Genomic DNA, 18031 nt, shown 5'->3' with positions numbered 1-18031 from the left:
AGAAAAAAAGTTTCTTCAAAATTCATAAATTATTATTAAAATGTAAATTTTATTTTCGACATATCGGTGAAAATTTTTATTTTTGGAGAAAGAATATCAGAATTGAAAATGGATAAAGATGGATAGAAAAGTTAGGAGTAAAGTTACAGACGTTGAAAAGAACGAAAGAGCATTCAAACAATTTTCAATTCTGGTATTTTTTCTCGAAGAATATACCATTTCACCGATAAACCGAAAATAAAATTTACAAAAGTCAATTTAACGGTGGTTAACTTATCTTAAATATTATTAAAACGTTTTTTTGAAACTACAATGAAAAGATAAACTGTTTGCTACACAGCTGTTTTCATTTGACAGGACAGTTTTTGTTATTTCTTTATTATATATTACATGGTTTATAAATCCTCTTCACATGTTGACGATTCAAAGGTTGCAAACGCTGGGATGCCAGGCTCAACACAACATAGCTACGTGAGAATTACAACTCCAAGCAAAACTATTGAGATTTTCTAAAAAAAAAATTCATATTTGCTGAGACTGATTGATTGATTGTTTGTTTGATTAGAGAGACTTTAAACTTAAAAGTTCATTGGTCTCTGAATTTAGGGAACTAAATTCTGTCGAATATGTCGATTTCTTTAAGATATGTTATTACTCAATTTTGCTGAGATTCTGAGCTCCAAGGAATTTAAATTTTTTTTTTTTGTGGCAAGCAAATAAAGTCATTTCGTTTTTTTTATACAAAGTTTTGAGCTTGGGCATTTTGTATTCACGTGATGATGAAAATGAAAAAAAATTACACCAACCTTTTAACAGATTTCAAAGTTCATTACTGTGGAAATTACTATTTAAAAAATTGCATGTTTTCAATCTCCCGAACAGTATGTGAGACTTATCGCATCAGAAAAACGTTTTTCAGCACCAAGTGTGGTCAAAAATGGATCAAAAGATTTTTAGTTGTTCATCCGGTAATATAAACTAAACATTAATTTGCAAACTACGACACAAAAGTAAAAAATAAAAAGCAGAAATATAATTAACAAATTCTAAGAAAATCATGATGAGAATGTATGTGTATTCTTCAGGTTGTTTAAAAATAAAGTCTCTTACTCATAATCAACATAATTAAAACACGGAAAATAATAAAAAGGTAAAATTTACCGAGATAAAAAGGTGAACGCTCGTGAAAGCCAAAAAGGTAACTTTTACCTCTGCGAGGTGAAACTCACCTCACAGCGAGATAAAATTTACCTGAATCGAGCTGGAAAAAAGATACAATTCACCGAGAAAAAAGGTGAATTCAAAAAAGGTAAATCTTACCTCGTAGTGAGGTGAAGTTCACCTGAATTGAGCTGAATAAAAAGGTACAATCGACCTAGAAAAAAGGTGAATCAAAAAAGGTAAAACTTACCTCGTAGGTGTAGTTGACGTAGATTGAGCTAAACAAAACGGTACAGTTCATCTTGAAAAAAGGTTACAATTTGCCGAAACCGTTTATTAAGGTTAAGCTGTTTTGTCATTCAGGAACAAGTTTTGCTTTGTGCCCAATATGTGAAAATCGGAACAGAACGGTAAATGTTTTCTTAGATTTCTTTAATAGTGCTAGTTCTCGTCATAACACTTTATGCTTTTGTTACAGATTGGCCGACATTCCGGAACATCCCACAGATCATTCCGGAAAAGCGGGACCTAACCGGATCAATCGAAGAAGAAGGATATGAATGTCAACGCAATGCAAGAGGATTCAGCGGCCAAGGTTCCTCGGAAGAACTCGAAGAAGGTGACCGCGAGGAAGCAACAATAATTTTCTGCATTCCAACATTAATTATAAAGGTAAAAGTCCCTATTATATTAAATAAATACCAATTCTTGAAGGAATTTTGTTTTATTTTTATTGAAGTAACCAACCAAACCAGTTAACATTTGCCTATTAAATCAGAGGGTGGGGTAACGGTATTATTTACTATTTCGCTAGGTGTATGCAAAAAAGGTAAAATTCACCTTTTTGCTAGGTGAATTGAAAAAAGGTAAAACTTACCGAGAAAGCTGGGTGGAAAAAAATCACCTCGCAAAAAGGTAAATTTTCACCTTTTTTTTCGTGAAAGGTATAGCTGACAGTGCATTAAAAAGTTGTGTTAGGTTTAGTTTCTTCTGAATTGAAAAACTTGTTTTATTTGTCAAGAAATTGCGTAAATATTATTTATTATTTTCCGTCATAGCTTATCGAAAACATCGAAAACAAAACAGTACGTTTTCTGCTTGCGGAAAACATACCATGCATGACAAAAAAAGTAAGTTATACACACCTTTTTTTATATTGAATTTAACAACTCAGCTTTATCAAATGATGGAAATTATTGGAATTATTTCCCTAATAAAGCAGTTTATAAAACATAATTAAGAAAAATAGATTGAAAAAAAATGATGTAAATTAATTTTTTTTATTGAAAAAAACCTTGATGCTTATACACTCTGGACATCTGTAATAAATTGATCAAGCCTGATTCATACTGTAAAATAAGGTATGTAGGTATTCCAAAAAAAATGTAACACTTTGTTTTGTGAATAACTTCTGAATACATGGATGGAATTTGATGAAATTTTCAGTGAAGCTACCAAGTAAAATAATGTGTACGTGTACAAAATTTGGTATCAATCTCTCAAGTGGTTTATGAAAAAGCGTTCAATACGGAATTTCATTGTCAAAATTTTTTGGACAGGATTGAAAAAAATCCAGAAAAGACCCAGCGGGAGACCCAAAAACAGATGAAAAAAAAACTATTCGACCAAAGTTCACATGGTAAATTGTTTATGAAGTCATAGAAGAGCCAATATGAGCTAAAAATTGAATAAAAGTGAAGATTATTGATTCCATGAAGTGAGAGGAATGTGAAAAGTTTTGATAAACCTCAATCCGAAAATACCAATAGAGGTAGTGATAAAAAAAGTCAAACTTTTCTGACTGGTTCGTCTAAGCTGACTTATAAATAAGCCTGACTTCATTTTTACAAGGTGGAAAAGCTGGCCCCGGTTAAAAAAAACAAAATACGGTGGTCGAATCCTGCGCAAAATATGCTTGTGGGGAGATATTTAATAAAAAATCGTGATGGAGTGCAAATCAAACAATTTGGCGGTCATCTGGCAGGTTTCCAACCAGAAACTTTTCGTTGACTAGTCTCGCCTGTATTTTTCGGAGATAAACAAGGAGTGATAGAAAGTCTAATATGTTGTTTTTGTGCCCAGGCGAACAATCGACTAAATTTTTTAAAACTTCGGCAAAATTCGTAATTTTAAGTTATTTTGAAGGTCAACTTTTGTGCATGCTAAAGGTAAAGAATAACGGCATTTATAGATTCGAAAGAAAATTTGTGTTATATACATGGTTCTTCACTATGGGGGCACGGATTCGCCGGATTTTCATCAAATATTGAATTTTTTTTTTAAGTATTTTGACAAATCTTAACTATAGCAAACCGAAAATGCAGTGAATCCGTGCATTCATAGTGAAGAACTATGTATATAACACAAATTTTCTGTCTAATCTATCAATGCCGTTATTCTTTACCATTAGCATGCAAAAAAGTTTATTTTGGGTGAATGGCAGTGAAACCGTGCACCCATGGTAAATGGCTATACTTATAGAAAAAAAAAGAAGAAAAATTGGAGAACGGTTGAATTTTAGGAATAATGTTCGTTTTTATTTAAAGTTCCGCTTTAAATATTCATTTCTGGGGAAAAGTTCATCATATCATGACATTAGATACATATTTGTTTATTTGTTATTATAATACAGGTATTTCCAATTGTATATTTATCAGATAAGATGGTAATTGAATCAACATCAAAGAAATTGGAGAACGTTTGCCATTGATCGAGTGAAAACTGTGAAAACAAAAAAAATAAATCAACATTGTTAAAACGGTATGTTTATTTGATGTTCCTAAAAAGTGTTAATTGGTAAATATTGCATTTCAAATAACTATCATATGAATCTGATTTGTAAGCAAATCAGATTTAGGACTGAACGAGAAGCCCTGGTCACAATCATTCACCACAAACTATACAAACAAAACTTTCCTTCAGCATTTTAAAAACAATTTTTTATGTATCATTTTTTCAACTGATTTAAATATTCTCGTTTCCCAACATCTCACTCAAAAATATCTTGTATTCTAAAGTAAGTGCAGCAAGCATTCCGTGCACTCATGTTGAAATATCATTTAAATTATTCAGTTTCATAGCTTCTTCAAATATAAATAAATGAATACAAAATTCATAAATCATAACTCTTTTACAGGGCTTGTGATATAGCTCAGTTGGCAAGTCTGTTGTCTCCTGAGCCGATGTCCGCGAGTTCGAGCCCAAGAGTAAACATCGAACACAGTTGTACCGGATAAGTTTTTCAATAACGATCCGCCAACTGCAACGTTGATAAAGACGCGAATGCCATAAAGATGGTAAAACGACTAAAATTGAAACAAAAAAAAAAAGTTTTTACTCATACTAGTTTATTATAAAAGATATTTATAACCTAAAATCACTCAAATTACTTGAAGGGCATGTATCAAATCTAACATAACTTTCATAAAATTCGAAGAAATTTAACCAAATTTTGACAGAAAATTTGATTATAATTGAGCAACAAAACATACCAATAAAATTGAAAGTTAAGTGCTTGAAGCGCCACGCGGCGCTCAATTCGAAACCTTTTCCCACAAATCTTCATGACTTCACTTCGAAAATCATTAATTTTTTATAACGAATAACACACTTCTGCTCACCATAAATCAACTAAGGATCATTGTTTTGAATGAATATTACGAATAAAACTAATAGAAAGCGAAAAAATTAGATCTTGTTTGAGTTATAGGTGAATGTGAATTTTACCAGTCATTTTGACTGGTCACGGCCCGAGTGTCCATGGTGAAATTTATTTCCCTTATGAAAAGAGCAAGAAGAAAAAAAAAACACACAGATTTGTAGAGATTCAAAATTCATAAAAAGTCGTATTTTTTTGCGAATTTTTAAAACTAAGTAATTAAAACATATTTAACAAACACAGTGTCAAACCAGTCATTTTGACTGGTGCGGTCTTTCGAGTGTTAAAAAATGAATTATTTTTCAAGCCTCCTGTACATTTCTATTTATAGAGCATTTTATGAATGTCTATATCTATTTTGAAATAGGTAGGGTGTTAAAAATTTCGATTGATTATAAAAGCATTTCGTTTTTTTTTCTCGGGGACTTCCTTTAACTAGAATCATAAAAGAAACAAAAATTTGTCAGTTTCGAAAGTTTCGAAATGTGTAACTCACATGTGAGTTTCCGATTTCAACAAAATCCAACTTTTTCCGAACACAACCATCTGGTCGGCCGAAGGGCTGGCAATTACCCACTGAAGAAGCCCCATTAGTAGCTAATTATGTACCAAACCAATCGATCCGTATCCATCCCAGCCAAAGTTCTAACAGTAGGGCGTCTTCTCAAATTACACGAGGTTAGGTTAGGTACCCACATACGGTGGTTCGAGAAGTCCTTGTATTCCGAGGTGTCCTTTTATTTTCCCAATGTTTATTTCTTCTTGACCTGAACTAATTATCGTTCCCATTAAACGGTGCACAAGCTCGGTTTTCAAGGGCCAAAAGCAAGAATGTTTACCGGGTGATTCACTGTTGGTTGAGGGCTATCAAAGTTCCAGTTCGTTTGTTGACACAGTATGAATTACATGTAGGTACAAAAGTTTAAAAAGAGAAGCTGAGATAAACAAACAGAATCTCAACACCTGGAACCGTGGAGATCGTATTAAATGACAGTTTAATAAATAAAATATCGAACTCAGATTACAAACCTATTTTTGACAAACAAATGATAATTTGTTCAGTCGCACCATTCCCTGAAAAGTTTAACGTACCTACATTTTAGTTACAAATGAGTTCCTTTCTCATTTGAATATCTAATTGAGCGATGGAAATTCCTTTTTGCTTCAGTGTTTTACAAAATTGCTGCTTCACAACGGGCTAGTTCTTTTTATGTTAAAATCAACTGATGGAAATGAGATAACCGAGACCGAATACATATCGCACCGGCAAAAACATCGTCCAGACATCGGACTATTAAAACTAACAAAATGTTTCGTCAAATCATTGGCACGTCGTAGTTGTACCTTGCCGGCTGGAAGTTTTCCATAGGTTGCGATCCTTAATCAGTGAATTTTTCTTTTCTTCTTTTTCAACCTATCCACATGCAAGTAATTTAAGGACCGAGCCTAGGGGTGACTTTCGTTTCTACTTGGAAACGTCCCCATTCACGGGAGGTCCTGTTCCTTTGGCATGGACGTAGAGACCAAAAGAGGCAGCAAAAAAAAGTACCGGACACAAACTGACCCGTGGTTGTTGCCAGCAGTAATGAATTATCTTGGACTATGATCGACAGGACATAAACGAACCCAGCAACAACAATTGCTGTTAAACGAAGGCATAAAACGGACAGTCTGTCCTGCTATAGTAACGGCACAACTCTACAGACTGTGAACGGTACGTGGAAAATGCATGCCATTGTGGTTTTTTTAATCGGTATGGCATCACCCTCCTTCTAAACCAACATAAGGACGAGTGTGAATGAAACGATAAAGTCAACGGTATTAAATAGTATTACGTTGGCAAATTTTCGTTAACGGTCTCGAACCCATAGAAATAAATTCAAACTCATTTCTACTGGACTCTTGAAAAAAAAAACGAAAATCGCAGTCAGTAATGAAAGAATTATTATGATTTATTTACTCCTGAATTATCATTATCATACACATTTTTCACAATATAAGAGTCTAAGCGTTCTCTCAATCAAAGGACCCCCAAATTCCATTGCACATCTCTTTAACATCGCTGTAAAAACCACGTTCTCTGTTTATCAACAGTTTGTTGTCATGGACACTTGGCTTGGAATCGATTCACTTCTCACCGATCCCAAAGCCCAAATACCTGTACACCTCTTGAGCAATGATTTATATCACATTACGTATTCATGTTTTGTGGCTGCGTGATTTAATTCGAATGGTATTACCAAAACGTAGGTATAGGTATCAATTATGTTTATGGAATGTTTCGATCTACTACAATATATTCACTTCCAAAACGGAATTCCGTGCAGCTAATCATGCGAAGGCGGAAGAAAGAGGGTCTAATCTTTTACCTTACCCATACTGATTTCGGCTTTTGGAAGAAAAAAAATCTCTCCATCCTTCCATGAAACGGAAGCAGACGGCAGTAATAGACTGATCAATAAAAGGTGTAACAATTCGCTGGATGGATGGACGCCCTTCTTGGCAGCTTGCAATTGTAGCCATCTTTTACTTTCATGTGTCCTGTTGTTCGAAGAGTTATTTTTTCCGATGAGTTTCGGGTAAAATAAAATTAAAATCAAACCGTCTGCACGAGGGTGCTAATGACTTTATATGGATCTGGTAATGATGAACGACCGATCGTTTGCACATGCATTGTTCAAGTATATTGCAACTCATTGTACACATTTCTGTCTACAATGTTTGATTTTTGATACGAAGATTTTCAATTTGAATATAACGATAGTGAAGCATAAGTGTCTGACTCAGCATTTTTTTCAAATTTTTCAAAAGGATACAATATCGAAGCTTTTAGAGGGTGCTGCACTAGACGTGTACCTAGTATTATTTTACTGCTTTGGATGGAGTTTTTTCATTTGGAATTAAAGGTCAAATCCTTTACGTACAGTTCTAGGTATTGATCCCAAGCCAAGTGAAGATAGTAAAATATGTATGTAATTCGATAAAAATTAATGAAAATGACCATTTTTCATTTGTGTAAGCAAAAAATGCAAGAAAGAAAACACTTTTCATGTCTTGTACTTGAATTAGTATGTAAATAAACAGTGCAGTGTATTTGGAGAATAATGTTTAAAAATTTTTGTTAATCAGGGTGTATTTTTGTGGTCAAGCAAAAAATTCTGGAAGAAGATTTTTCTTTCTATTTTTAGTAACAGGTAAAAGTTAAACGTTAGCATTTGCCTCGGTGTGCCTTTTAAAAAAGTAGAGTTCCCTTACCCAAACTTGTTTTTGAGATAGCTGAGGCTGTAGAAGTAAATAGAGATATGGGTTTCTCGGTTCTTAACACCTGTCTGACCAGAAGTCTATTAACAGGCTTTTGGGTGCCATTGCAACTGTTATTTAAATTTTAGTTTTACTATATTATTTTTTAAACCAATTTCCATGTTTACTTTAAATGAAATATTGCATTATTATTCTAATTTAAATTCTTCTCGGTGTTTCTTAAACTGATAAAACTAGCTAAAATAAATACTATTTACCAAAAATACCTGCGTATACTCACAGTAAGCGCCGGTCAGTAATAAATTCATTTTGATTTCCTTATTAACGCGCCCAGCACTAAATTTTACTTCGGACGTCCGGACTTCCGACAAATAAAAGTGAAGTACTAGATCGTCGGAAGTCTGTGTTATCACAACTTTTAAAAAGTATTGCAACGTTTCTTAAAATTTTTATTTCAATATAATTTTCGAATTGAAAACTTAAATTATCACCTTTGTAGGATCAGAGCGTTTTCTATAAATCTGAGAGAACGCTCATTACATACCGTCAAGAAGAAAGTGATCGAACACTCAATATTGTATTTTTAATTCTAAATAAACTATTTGCTACCACGTAGAGCGTCGTTACATTCTTGAACATATAAAAATCGAGTTATAAAATCAGTTTGATGGTTTTTCCGGGGAGCAACAATAACTCGTAGAATAATCAAATTGTAACTTTTTTCACTCTACTCAAAACTACATTCTGTATTCGAAATAAATGTTCATTGAGAACACTCCTTTATTACTGTGCTTTTATTATTTTACTGTTATTTATGAACTTATAGATGTTATAGATGTTATCTAGAACTTATAGATAATTTGTATTGTTAATTTTCAAATTTTCTTTGAAAGGAGACTGGGAAAAAATGTATGAAAGTTGGTTTTCCGGTGTACACGTTTTGAAAGATCTTGATGAGACGAGAGAAAAAAAAACACTATGAGCCCAAAAAATTCTAACGTGGGAGAAAAAAATTTATGGAAAAAGAAGGTTTTCAGTGTAAAATCAGTACAAAGCTGTTCGAATCAGCCAGAATTTGAAAAAAAAAATTTCCGATGTACACAGACCAGAAATAGACGGTTCGACATAACTTTTTTTTCCTTTTTTTCTACAAAAAGTGCTAGACTTAGGTAATCAGACTTAAGTAATCAGCCGTTTCAAATAACGAAATTGTAAAAAAAACTTTTTTTTCTTCCACAATAGATTTTCTTGGCCTCATAGCAACTTTTTCTTGTCTCGTCAGGATATTTGAACCGTTTATTGCTCATCCGTGTACACCAGAAAACCGTTTGTCCTGTGTGTCTCCTTTAACATTTTGGCCAAATTTTTTATTAAAAATTTTTTTTCTCGAAATGGTTGATGCTATTATTGATTTTTAAGTAATCTAAGCTCAAAAATGTGAAATTTGAATTTCTTAAGAAAAGTTATTAGTGAAAAAAAATTGCTCGTGTATTTCGTTCGCAAATCTTAAAAAAAAAGTTGTTGTAGACCCCCTGATCAATTTAGGGGAGAGTCTACTCTATAACGTGAAAAATTTTCGGAGATGCCGATATTTTCGTTTTGAAGGTCCAAAAAAAAGACACCGTGATAAGTAAAATCGTTTTGCAGTTTTCGACAAAAACCTTGAATGAGTTTAAATCTTCAATATCAAAAACTCAAAGACTTCCTTGAATGATGTCAGAAATAGTTGTAATCTTATCTATTCAAATTTCTTAAAATTTTTTGAGTTTAGTTTTTTTAAGCGTTGTAGTTTCTTAACTAGGCTCACATTTTCTCACATTCTTAACTAGGCAAGATCTGAATCCTTGATACAATGGAGGGTAATAAATAGGTTCAAAATATCTCGCGTGAGCTTTCATTACGTCGTATGAAACGAACAGTTATATTACAAAAAAACACAAAACTGACATAAACTGATATAAACTAGTCGCAACTTTTTTCCATTTAGAATATTTGTATTCTGGATAACATATTCTATAAGGTACACCGGGGCAAGTGCCAACGTTCAACTTTTCTCTGTTACAAAAAAAAGTAAAAAATATTTCTTCTTCTAGAAATTGTTCTTTAGGCCCAAACAAACAATCTGACATAGATAAACTAAACTTTCTTTAAAATTTCCACTTAAAACACGGCACTGTTTGATTACACACAAATTCAAGTAGATACGTAATAGACTGTTTTGCAAATTTTGGCTACAAAAAGGGCATTCAAATCAGGATTTTCGTAGAAAGGTGAAAGTTTAAGACTAATATCCAAGTAAAAACAGAAAATTTATGATAAATTTTCAGTACACCCTAAAAATTGTGACAATAATATTCTGTCTTGTCAACCCACACTGCGGGGCAGGTGCAAACGGCAATACCGGGGGAGTAAGAGCAAGCGCACCTTTAAGCCATGTTGTTAACATCAGCCATTTCATAAAATTCATCACCAAAATGGTTCAGCATTATATGAAAATGGTCAGAAGGGGTATCCAAAGTGTTGTATCGGAAGCGGATGTTCAAAATTCCGTAATGCCTTAGTACATGAAGGTCTTTTGCTTAAAACAACAGTCAGCAAAAATGGAGTTATTAATACTGCAAGAAACAGCAAATATATTAATATAAGTTGATAAAACGTACCGGAACATGCATTCAATTCATTTTAGGACTGATACACTGACTCATCTGTGAATTAGTTTGGAAAAAGTATTGCGTAACTCAGAAATTTTTTCACAAAAGTACCGTTACTTTTTACCATTTTTTTTTAAATTTTTCACTTTCAACGGGAATTTAGAGAACTATTTTAGTGATGCAACAAACAATAATTGATAATTTTTGAACATATACATATTTTTCTAGGACATGTGAAAATTGAACTATGGCGAAAACCGTTTGCACTTATGTGAAATAAAAAATTTAAAGTTGTTTGTATAACTTTTTGTTTTCTATGCATTCTTAAGATGTTTCATACGACGCGAAATTTATTTTTATATGTTTGGATGTTTTTTAGTATAGCATTTATAAAAGATCTATTTTATACAAAATTGATCAATTTCAAAATTTCCATACGCCATATCACCAAAACTAGAGATGATAACCAAAGTCTGATGAATGATTTGAATAAATACTCTACTCTTGTGTATTGTATAGACTAAAATAAACTGATGTTATACATACTATGGATATCTCAACAAAACAACAACAACAATATTTTGATAAATATATCATCACAATTTCATAACATTTGACTCTAGAATCCGTAGATAGAAATAATATTTAAAAATGTTCAAAAACCAAAAAAAAAATTAGAAGAATTCATTGATGAGCCAATTAAAATTTCAGGTTCAGATTTATGAAAAATATGGGGTTGGGAGACAGAAGTACATTGCTTGTAGATGAACATAGAAAGTTAAATCCTATCCATGTTAAAATTAGAAAAATAAATCTGATTCAGATCTACATTTAGCCTCTAAACTCAATTTATGGGTTCTAATGTTTTCTAGGGTTCTGAAGATTTTTTTGATAAATTGGTGAGAACTTTAACCGTTTGTACCTACACTGTTTGACCTCGCTAACGGGAATCTCCTATCAAACTCAAAATTACGTCACAGACAGAGGGTTCAGAGATCAACAATTGAAAATGGACGCAAATGTGTCATTCTACGGCGTGTCCGGCAACACCGAGAGGACCATGCGTAGGTCTAATGTTGTTATTGCGGGGCGGTGCTGTGATCCAAAGTCACAGTCCAGTCATCCAACAGAGCGACAACAGAATCGTTGATATATGCATGTACGTACTACATACATACTTTTATCATATTCTATGCTTCTATGCTATCTCACTGTTGACCATATACGATACGACGGGAACGGCACGAAGTCACCGATCTGTCAAACAGTGCATAATATAAAATCAAAATACACCTTTTTTTGTTTGAACTGGTGTCTGTACGATCAGATCACCATGGACGTGCTCAGTTTGGGAGATCGTCTCAGAGAGATCGACTTTGGTGGTTGTGCAAAATGACTTCAACTTTATGGGATCGTTTGTATTGGTGTTAGGATGAGTAATGATCATTAAACGGAATTTTACCTGTCTGGATTATAATAATTGCAACATGAATCGAATTTAATCTTTTTGAATGATCACATTATTTGGCAGGATAGAAGTTCATTAAATATAAACGATGACGTATGTTAGAAGACCAAAACTTCGAATGAAAGTCAAAACCAAAAATACACACACCAACAAGCGATCCACGCCCTCAACTGAAGGCATTCTTCTCAATGGACACCTTTAAGGTGTGAATCTACAGGTGGCACAATAAGCTGGAAAGCAGCTTTGAATTTGTCAGAACTTTCAGTGGATTAAGACCAATTGTGCAATCGATTTAGGTATTTTGTCAACGCCCAATTTCTATTCATTGGAAGACTTGAATAGGAACACCCTTTTAAGAGCCTCAATTTCAAATTGTTTTTTCGGTGATTAGCAGCATTCTTACCTGGCTGTGTTGGTGTGCTCGCAGAGCCTCCAAATTACTGGTCCACGCTTCGTTTAACCCGTCCTGTGGGTTCCACCCTACGCCAGAAAGTTGATTCAATTACTGCTGCTTCTAGCACGATTAGTTAACTCGCCACTGGGTTAATGGATTACACTGCACTTTGACCCATCTGTAGCACCCGATCCGGGGAGCTTCACAATCACCGAACTGCAATAAACAATTACTGGACGATCACAGACCTAATTGGGGTACCACCCGTCACACGGGACAACCTGCAGAACTAAGCCACACCAAATCCACACTGCTGCAACAAATACGATCTGCCAACGGAGAGGCACTAGACTTCGAATCTCCAAGTAGCTGAATCAGGAGAGTGAATAATAAACTTGAAACCTTCAATTGAAACCCCACACACACAGTAACCGGCACTATTCCGATAGAGTAATATCTGGCCGGACCTCTGGCTGGACTGGACATCAACGAACCGAGCACCTCGTTGCAAAGACCCAATACGCGTCAAAAAAAAAACACAACAATACGCCTCACGCAAGAAGCCGCGCGCTCTCGAAATTTGTATTCATCGAGGTGTTGGTTCAGCTTCAGGTTCCCTGAATCTCTTGCTCACATCGACACACGGAATGAAACGGTCACTTCCAGCAACTGACGGATCTAGACCGAAAACACAACACAACCGTTACGAATGGCACCTCGACGTAGACTGGCTCTCTGTATGGAAGTGAAACCCTACACCGGGAACCGGGAATAAACTGTTTACATGCTGCTGAACTGAGGTGAGCCGTGAGAATGAGATTGTTATGCTTTTACCGGTCTCTCCCGCTTGCTCTTCTCACTTGAAGCAGTGAGAGAATCGAGAGGATTACTAGAATGGTTCATGTTTGTTTGCTTCATTATTAGAACAAAAAAAGTCAATAAACTGTTTAGAGCATGGGTGGCCAAACCATGGCCCGTGGGCCACATGTGGCCCGCGACCAGCTTTTTGTGGCCCGCGAAGCTCATTTTGGAAAAGACGTGTTATTGGAACTGAACGTTTTTTCTTGTTCTTTATATATCATTTGGATGAATATATCTGAATCAAAACTAGCTAAATTCAAAACAAATATCTGAAAATTTCTTTGAAAAGATAAAAACCAAAGGAATAAAAGTGTATTACAACTAATTTCTAGAAAACACGCTTTTAAATTGTTGTGTTTGGCCATTTTCCATACGTTTTTGAAACATTTGAAATTTTCTTTCGAACGTAAATTAAAAATCTAAAAAAAATAACCAAATATAATTTGAAACTAGAAGAATCATTTGGCATTATTTACTCAAAATAGAAATTTTTTGCAGTTATACTTCTTTGGCTCTAAGGGCCTCATATAATTTTTCAAAAAAGGTTACCATCACTGAAAAAATTGATTACAATTACAATTTTTGAAATATCAAAATTGTACGGTATTTGACACATTATCTGTAAATTTCATCCCACATTTTTCAAAGTACTCCGATTGGGTTTTGGTGACTACATATCATTAATATGAGGAGTGTTCGAGCGGAGTCTAGTTTTAATATTGAGGAGCTTGGATAGTCTCAGAAAGATAGTAAGACCCCATCAATATTGTTTAATTTTTTTTTAAATCACCGAATCATATCAACATTATTATTGAAATTATACTTTTACAACAACTTCAACCATTTGTAACCTGAACTCTATTTCAAAACCTTCGTTCCATAACAATTTAATAACTTTTACAAATTATGAAACTTATCGAAAGTTTGCTCAGTACATTTTTCCAATTTGTAGGTAATTGTTTGTTCAGCTTTCCAGAAAAGGGTATAATTTTGAAAATTAAACCAAATCCAAATATACTTTAATTGGCAACGTGATTTGTGTTTGTGTACACCAATAATGAAAAACTAGACAGATTTTACAGTTGAGTAGTATAATTAAACTAGAATCGGTTTGGTGCGGACAAATCTCTCAAAAGAACGACTTTTTTAGCAAAATTTTTACTAAAGAATAGGCAATGATTAAAAAACAATCAAATTCGTATTAATCCTGTTTAAAGAAGTCTTTCCCAATACACTTGTCAAATCGAGTTACTGGAAAATTAAAAAAAGTTCGATTGAGTTGATGTTACGGTCCGTACTTTCTAAAATCAATATTTTTTGTGATATAACAAAAGTTCGTTAAAAATCCCGGTTTTATGTTTCCTATGGTTGATTCGTTGACGCAAACTTTAGTTCGTTGAAATAAAAATTCTTTTGAATGTCAAAAGCTTGGGACTGTTACTTTTTTTCAACAACTCCATTCTGCAGTTTTTTCCTAAATTATCTATAAAATTTTTCTAATGAGCACGGTGAACTTGAAAACTTTGGAAAATGGGCGGTCTTTTTTTTCAATTTGATGACCATAAAATTGACATGATGTCTATTGAAGTCACGCGTTTTGACATTTTTGGGATGAATAAACCGAGGAGGATTTAAATCCCATGAAAATATACATAAATTGGGAGGGATAATTAATTTCGTATAGCATAATATTTCTACAATTTTTCAAATGGAGTGAAATTTGTAAAAATTTGCAAGTAACAAAAACTTATTATGACTTATTAAGATGAATCTATATTCTATGTGACCTAGACAAATGTCCATAGCGTTTTCAAAAATATGTTATAATTTTTTTTTATGAATACTCCAGAACTATTTGTTTTTGTGGCCCGCCAGCCAATCTCATTTCTGAAATTTGGCCCGCTTGTTGAAAATGTTGGCCACCCATGGTTTAGAGCGACTATGTGCGTAAGTTAAAAATGACTTATCTACAATATTAAATAAGGTTGGAAAAATAATGGCACGACAATTCACATTTTGCCAGATGCCACAAAAAACCATAGTTATAAAAATGCCTGTTTTTTATATTTATTTTCATTATTTTATGGAAAGCAGTGGAAGATTTATTACAAAAATGCCAAGATATAATGCATTTTTTTAAAGTTATATGCGTATTTTTTGTTAATTGTTTGCCTTTATATGTTTATTTTTGTAAAGTTTTAGATACATTTAGCACCTTATCGCTACGTTCATGATAGGGTAACGGACTTATTTTGGACCGGGTACATATTTTGGACCACCTTGCAGCTTTTTTCCAGTATTTCTGTCATAAATCTTGTTGATCATGAAAATTTTGAACAAATATAGTTAAAACTCCTTCTTATAATTCTAATTATTCATTATTCATTATTCATTTCATTGGAATAAGCTGATAAGGGAGAGAAAATTGAAAATAAAGTTTTGATTTTTCACTGTTGGGCCGAATCAAGGCCATTTCAGGAGGACGTACCATTATTGGAGTCAACTTTCAAGAGGTTTTCTGCATAGCTGTGATGAATTTAACAACTACAAACATGTTCACGGCTATGATAAAACACTTAAAAACTGGTTTGCAAGCTCGAAGATTCAAAAAAACTTGTTTTAATAGCTATTAGACCCATGTCGAAAATAGGTCCTACTTAATTCCTGAGGGAGTTATTTTGGACCACTCACATAACCTGGGTATTAAACTTTCTGTTATTCTTACATTAAAAATTAATGGCAACTGTTTGATAAGCAGTTGTCAAAAGCTACAGCTTAAAGAAGCTTAAAAACATGATAAAACTGGACATGCACCAATTTTTATAAAATCATTGTTTTTGATGCTTCATGAAAAATTATTGACAGTATGATCTTAAAATTATAACCAATCAAGATTGATTTTCGGGAAAAAAAACTTGGTTGGGTAGACAAGACAAAATATAAACCCCGTCTAAAGAAGGGGTTTGGAAAAAAATTCGACAACAAATCGGCAAATATGCAACGAGTTTATTTTTTGTAAAAGTTGAAATATCTCAGTTAATATTAGAACAATTTTAACACAAAATTTATTCAACTATAGCTATACATGTTTAAAAACTTGGAAAAAAAAACTGTTGGAATGTGTAAGAATTACAAGCGAAAAAGTACTTAAAATCTAGTTTTGTTATTATGTAAATATAAAAAAAACTGTTGAAAAATTTACTCCAACGATAATTGTTTTCCTAAAACAAAAGTTGTTTTACAGATAAAACTGATTTTTTGGGAATTTTTCAGCGAAAAAAAAAAATCTGACTTTTAGATGGTTAAAAAGATAGCATAAATCTCGCACATTTTTATCTTTTTTAATCAATGTTTTCTACAGAACTGAAGCCAAACCAAATCCACTAAGGTTTTGTAAGTCAAAATGCATCAATTGAGGTCGCGGAGTTGATGATGTCAGACTTTCTTAACTTATCATTGGGTCTCCTGAAGGAGATTTGCGTTCTGAAATTTGATCCTAAAGATAAGCCAACTGGCCAGTATTTAACACTGCAGAACAATTTCATCGAGATTGCAGTGTGCTATCGGAATTTTCAAAACATTTGAAACACACAATATAACAGAGGAGTTTTTTTCGTTTTTATTCTAATCTTTTCGAAAATTATTGTTTTGAAGCATTTAAAGTTTTGGAAAAAAGGTTGTAAGAAATATTTAACAAACAAGTGTACCTAAATAGAGGCTGGAGAAAAATTGAAGAAAATTAGTTAAGAAATAAATTAACGTGAACAAACCAAATTTGTCTACAAGACTAACAAAGGAAAAGCATTACTGAATTATTCGCATAATTTCGCATCAATCGCTGTCGTAAATATAGCAACATTTAGATTAAGTATAAGGGTGGTCCAAAATAGGTCCAGAAGGTGGTCCAAAATAGAAACCTGGTGGTCCAAAATACCGACCAGAGTAATGATAAAAAAACGAGTTTTTAGGCTTGATCTTGATATATTGCAACAAACGACGATATGTTTCGATAGAAAAAGCCTCGATTTTTTTAATGAATGGATGAAGCAGTCAAAAATTGTAACATGTACTTTTTTTACTCAGAAAATAGCATAGCCACTTCCCAAAGCGGTCCAAAATAGGTCCGTTACCCTATTCGATATTACTGTCTCATTTGCAATTTTCGTCATTTTACATAATTATTTGTGACTACATCAAGTCAAAAATTTCATCAATAGGGGCTTATCAAATATCAACCAATAGCAATTTGTTAATTTTAAAACAGCTTTTTATAAAGATTTATAAGCTCCTAGCAACAAAAATATAAAGCTTATCACATGGTACTACAAAGCAGGCATCAGACTGAGTAAATTTTGGGTCTTTTTTTATTTCTAAGGATCTGAGGTCTGAAAAATTTCGTTTTGGTTTAAAACTCATCATGATTAAATCTTAACTTTTAGGTTTGTATGGCAAAGTTTAAAATTATGTTTTGAAAAACCAATATGATCTTTCATTTTACTCTTTCAAATTTATCGGTTTTGTGTGAATTTATAAATTCTTTAAATCAAGCTTTTTTCTGATGAAGAACTTTGTCGAAG

The 18031-nt window shown here is 33.1% G+C and overlaps 1 protein-coding gene across 2 annotated transcripts in view; it reads right to left on the bottom strand.

Moving 5' to 3' along the window:
* The window catches only part of LOC129740936 (CD109 antigen-like), a 185622-nt gene that overhangs the window by 59731 nt on the left and 107860 nt on the right, over positions 1-18031 (bottom strand). Inside the window, exon 1 of one of the 2 annotated variants that reach the window (XM_055732588.1) lies at positions 12603-13309. The exons of the other annotated variant lie outside the window; for it this stretch is intronic. The gene's annotated coding sequence lies outside the window, so the exon portion shown is untranslated. Of the gene's footprint in view, positions 1-12602; positions 13310-18031 lie in introns of those variants that run through there. 2 annotated transcript variants of the gene reach the window in all.

The sequence above is a fragment of the Uranotaenia lowii genome, chromosome 2 (assembly GCF_029784155.1).
Source record: "Uranotaenia lowii strain MFRU-FL chromosome 2, ASM2978415v1, whole genome shotgun sequence".
NCBI lineage: Eukaryota > Metazoa > Arthropoda > Insecta > Diptera > Culicidae > Uranotaenia > Uranotaenia lowii.
The sequence above is the reverse complement of the archived record's forward strand: the minus strand, read 5'-3'. Positions and strand labels throughout refer to the sequence as shown.